The sequence below is a fragment of the Rhinolophus sinicus genome, linkage group LG12, assembly GCF_036562045.2.
Source record: "Rhinolophus sinicus isolate RSC01 linkage group LG12, ASM3656204v1, whole genome shotgun sequence".
NCBI classification, from domain to species: domain Eukaryota; kingdom Metazoa; phylum Chordata; class Mammalia; order Chiroptera; family Rhinolophidae; genus Rhinolophus; species Rhinolophus sinicus.
In genome coordinates, this window is record NC_133761.1 from 24,317,640 (window position 1) to 24,323,699 (window position 6,060).

Genomic DNA, 6,060 nt, shown 5'->3' on the forward strand with positions numbered 1-6,060 from the left:
TATTATGTTTCTGAAGTCTATAAATCTCTATTGTACATTTTTCACAGAATGCATTTTAACTCCATTGATATTAAAGAAAATACATGAAGCACTCTGGCCCACTAAATGGGGAAATCAGAATGTGATGGAAGAGTGGCCAAAACTCAAAGTTTCCATTCTCTTCCAAGGGAAACCAAATGAGAAAAATAATACATTATAAAAGCCAGAGTTCTGATTACAATTCTGGAAATACGAATGAAATAGGATATTTTATTAAAAAAAAATTGTGCCTTGAATTCCCAGCTGAATCGAAAAGGTTATGCAAAGTACACCCTACCTATCACCCATCTATCTAATCATGTTTGTCAATGCATGCCCCTGGGGCTTCCCAAAACACCCAGGGTGGCATTTAGAAGAACCAAGTAGGTGCCTCTGTATGTAGGTCATGAGTTAGGTTTATTAGTCAGCTGTTTAATATACATCCCCCTCTCCCCTAAATTTAATTTTCACAAATTTTATCCATCTAAATTGTTTAAAGACAAATGCTTCTCATGTAGTGAGGTCTCCAATGTAACTGCTATGCTGTGTTGCGGATTGTAGGTATGAACACAAGAGTCCTGCCTCATCCACTAATAGGCTCCACCAGAAAATCTAAACTAAGTCCTGCACACAAGAATTATACGGGAAGCTTTTTAAAATCTCCATGCCCTTGTCCCAGCAGCAGAGACTCTAATTTAACTAGTCTGGAGTGTCACCTAGGCGGCAGTAGTTTTAAAATATTTACTAACCAATATCACACACATAAATTTAAAAATGAATGAAATAAAAAAAAGCTCTCTCAGATGATTTTAATGTGTAGTCACACCTTTACCCATTTTAAGTCTCAGTTTTTGCATCTATAAAATAAAATGATTCCGAAAGCATTTTGATTTATTAAGTTAAATAGACACAGGGTACACGTCTGGTCGTGGTTTGGAAGTTTTCATGTTTATTCCATCTTTAATGAGTGTTTATTATTCATTAACTGATGACACTGATCTTGAGTTATTGTGCACATTACTCAATGCTCTGTCTTCTCTATCTTTCTATTGGGACTCAATAAACATAATAGCTAACATTTACTGGGTGTTTGCTTGTGCTAGGTATCATGTAAAACAGTGTTATTCAAAGTGTGGCCCACAGATCAGAGCACACAAACTGCTACCAGTGACAATGAGATACACACAAAAAATAAAGTGGCTAGAAAATTTTGTAGTAATTTGAGCTTATATATATGTATATTGACCTTTATTTATATATAAATAGAAAAAGAGAAAAATATTGTGTATTGCCTTTATATGAATGTGTACACACACACACACACACACAAAGGTCAGACAATTAAATTTGTGAACTCATCCTAGAAAAAGTGCTAGATACCTCATTGCTGAATATCACTATGGTCACCTCCCAAGTAGTCCCCTTGGGAAGATACGCACTGACACCAGTGCCTAGTCCACCCTTCAAAGCAATTTTGGAACTCTTTTTCTGGAATGGCCATCAGAGCTCTCGTCGTATTACCTTTGATGTCTTGAATGTCATCAAAATATCTTCCTTTCAATATTTCTTTTATCTTCATAAAGAAAGAAGTCATTGGGGGCCAGATCAGGTGAGTAGGGAGGGTGTTCCAATACAGTTATTTGTTTACTGGCTAAAAACTCCCTCACAGACAGTGCTCTGTGAGCTGGTGCATTGTCGTGATGCAAGAACCATGAATTGTTGGCAAAATGTTCAGGTCGTTTTCATTTAAGTTTTTCATGCAGCCTTTTCAGCACTTCCAAATAGTAAACATGGTTAACTGTTTGTCCAGTTGGTACAAATCCATAATGAATAATCCCTCTAATATCAAAAAAGGTTAGCAACATCATTGCAACAAGTTCATGAACTTAATTGTCTGATCTCGTGTGTGTGTGTGTGTGTGTGTGTGTGTGTGTGTGTGTGTGAGTGTGTGTCTGAGTGTGTGTGTGTGATTTCTAATAATTCATTTTATTGCATTTTTTAAAAGTATCTTCCACAGCTGTTTGGGAATTTTTAAATCCCCTCCAAACTTCACCATAGGTGGTTTGAAAGGTAGCAGCATCAAAGCCCCTTATGAATGTGATCTAATTTAAACCTCGCCACTAATTCCTATGAAGCAGCTGACCATTTTACAACTGAGGAAGCTGCAGATTGAGAGAACTGGCTTAAGATTGCCCTGTTAGTAAGATCTGGAAATCTGAAGGATTTGAACCCAGGAAGTCTGAATCTAGAGCCTAGAGCCAAGGGAGTGGACAGAGGTAGAAGTGACTTCTATTTGACTTGGGACAAGGGGAGTATGGCTGTGTAGGGGAGAGTCCCAGTGCCTCTAGGGCCCCTTTTACATGGCATGACCCCAAACGTTCTTCTCTGTGCTGTTTCTATCTTTCATGCATAATTAAAATTGGCCCCAGTCTTGTGAATGTTAGTTCAGTGCCTATAAGTTTGAAATTTGAATTGTCTCGGTACTTATAAAACTAAACAGTTAAATGAAAAAGAGACTGTTTTAAGCAGGGAGAGGGTGTTTAAGGGGCAAATTTGAGTTTTTTTTCTGTCATCAGAAAAATGATATTAGTTTGAAAAAACAAAGAAGTTATTTTTCTGCATACTTTGGTCGCCTGTATGTTAAATTTTAAGCCTGCTAATGATGTGTGGTGGCGCCTTTTTTATCCTCGCTTCGTAATCTGGGTAGGAAGAAATCACTTTTTGGAAAAGTTTCTAAGACATTTACCCCAGGAAGTATAGACTTTTTCACCTTAAGATATTTTCCTATTTCCCTGTCAGAACTTTATACTTTTTATCCAGATGTTAAGAAAAAAATGACTGAACTTCCTCTTTTAAAATTTATTTTAACATGTTTATTTTAATAATCAAAATATGTAATTTATGTTAATATATTGATTATATTTAATACTTAAATAACATATTTACTACCATAAGTGGTGATGAAGTTAGAAGTAAGAAAAATTAAATCCAGCAATGATCTTGCACCTACCGGATCATTATTTAAAATCAAGTGTTCTCTGCTAGAAAATAAAATAATTTAGATTAGATTTACACACACATTTTCAGAAGTGCACCTACTATGTAGAGTGAGTGAGATGTATTTGGGTTATCAAGAGCTCTGAAAGAGGGATGGCAATCAAGTGTTAAGTGGCATGTGAGTATTATTATGGAAATAAGGAATACATGTGGAATTTCAAAACCAGGACTGCTGACCTCTACATTTCTCCTGGGTGTGGACATAGCAAGTCATGCAAATCACCTTGTGTTGGTGTCTAGGGTCCCAGTGCGTCTCTCCCAGTGGTGGTGTCACAGCACAGCAGCACACCTGAAATCTACATAAGTCACTATTCTAGGCTTGGGTTTTTATCTTTCAGTCAATAAATAATGAAAAGTAAATTTAATTTTTATAATAAAGGCTTGCTGGTTCCTTGCTGTGCTAGGTGTGAGGAAATAGATAAACCGGTGATGGAAAAGAGTGGTTCCATGAGGTGCACAGGTCAGTGTGTGCGTAGAACAGGGACCTGCCAAGGGAGGGGCCTTGATGTAGGTGTGAGATCACGGTGGGGACTCCATGGCAAAACCATGTGATTTGGAATCAAAAGACAGTCTTTCCTTCTCAACAACTTACTAAGCGTCTTATGAGCCTGTCACAGAATTCGGTACTGGCGATAAAAAGGGGTATAAGAAATGAAGGGTTCTCACCTTCAGATGAGGCAGAATCTTTTCTTTATGAAGAAAGGATTCTAAAGCACCATGGAAAGCGTACAGCAGGATTCCTTATAAACAGCATGGAGACAAGGAGGATTAACTCTGCAGTGGCCTTGGGCAGACCACTCAACTCTTCAGTTTCCTCATTTGTAAAAATGGGGATAATCCGTTTTACCACAGAGTGGCAGCAACCAATCAAATGAGCTAATGTATACATACTGCTTTTAAAGTGTAAAGCAGTGCTTTTATTTTTATTAATCACCTTAAAATATTGGAAGGCTATGACAAAACTCCTTTAAGTACCCATCATTACCTATGGTTGAGGGAGGCAGAAGGTTGTGCTTTTCCTGGGATAGCAGACATTGAACTTGGTGGGGGCTGGCCCCTGACATCCGCATAGCCCTGTATGATGCAGCAGCATAAAGGACTTCAGTTAGTGTGGTGGCACCACTGCAAATCACTGTACCTTGTAACACTGAACTGTTCCCTTTGTGGGAGTGTCTTTCCCTTTTCCTTCTGTCTCAGTCAGCACAAGCTGCCATAACAAAATACCTTAGATGGGGTGGCTTACACAACAGAAACCTATTTCTTACAGTTCTGGAGGCTGGGGAGTCCAAGATCAAGGTTTTGGCAGATTTAGTTCCTGGTGAGTCCTGTTCCTGGCTTGTAGCCGGCCACCTTCTTACTATGTCCTCATTGCAGAGAGTGTGAGGGAGAGGGAGAGGGAGACTCTGTTCTCTTCTTTTAGGGATACTACTCCCCTCATGGAAGCCCCACACTCATGACCTCATTTAAACCTAATTACTTCCCACAGCCCCCCCTCACTAAATACTGTCACATTGGGGTAATGCTAGGGCTTCGACATATGAATTTTGGGAGAATACAGACTGTAATACCTTCCCAGCAGGTCTAATATACACATCCTGGAAGACTTTCAAGCACTTATCTCTAAAAACCATTAAAGTATAGATGATCGTTCTCATTTTCCCCTACCAGTGAAATCACTATATTCATTTCCCCTACATTACAATTATTGACTCAACAGACATTTATTATGATTATTTTGTACAAAAATACTCTTGCCTTTTTAGTCTTTGCTGCTGCAAGCACCATGATGGCACATACATGCAAAGCAGTTCATACAAGTTTATGGAATGAATGTTAGAAAATGGCTTCCTAGATAGTAGCAAAAAGGAGTGAAGCAGCTCGTGAAGCAGAATGTGGGTCCATCATCTGTTTATCAACCATAGTAACTCATGAGAATAGGATTGCGAGAAAAATCCCAGGAATTTTTCTTGAAGATCTGTAGCCTTAGAAATCTACCAGGAGAAAGTTCTTGGGAAATAATGTCAGAACAGTATTTGGATCCACAACACCTTAGCAATGAGAGGCCTAAGTGTATTTAGCCCGATTTTGAACAGGAATGCAGATTGCCTTTCAGTACTAGGTGCTCTTGCTAAACGATGTTTTATTTCAAATTCCAATATGGGCTAAATTAGGAGGTATTTTGATTCACTGGGTGTTCAATTTAAAATACCTCTAGAAACAGCTTGTTGAATTTGCCCAAAGCTGCTTGTTTTGTTTCTCCACCTGCAATTTGTATCACTGAAATAAATACTACCAACAGTTTGAGCTCCATTTGGTGTGGTCCTCTTTTAACAGGGCCCTGTTGGCCGGTCTATAGTTCAACACTTTTTATTGGCAGCTAAAGGAAAGAATGTAATGGTCTAAGTACCTCATGCCCACACCCAACTCTTTCACCCTTTCCAACAATCAGCCTGCTGTAACAGTTCAGTCCTGGAACAGGAAAAAATATTGCAATGTATCCAGGCCATCTGACCAAGAAGTAAGTAACATTATGTAAGATGTGAAATGGACAACATCTCAAAACCTGAGATGAGAAATATCAGGCCAAGAGGAGATCTTGGCAATGGGGAAGTTGCTCTCTTAGAACACGTTAGAATTTCCAAGAATCAAATTAAATGTGATTTAAGGAAAATGGGTGTGTTCCTCTAATCTAGACATAAAGAGAAAATTGCAACCAGGGTTAAATGCTGTGGATGGGCCTCATGGTGGGCTCCACACATGTCATCACTTTTCCCATCAAAAATTACAGGATGTCATCCCCCTGTTTTTGATTATTGTTCAGTTGGTTGTGTTTGTTTGTTTATTTGTTTTGCTTCACAGCTTGAGACTTTCAGGACATTCATTGGATTCTAGTTCCCAATGTCCAATGATTGTGCAGAAGACACGCAAAATGAATGGATTTTATCTTTTTCTAAATTTTTAAATTGTTGTCAGCAGCAGGCAGAC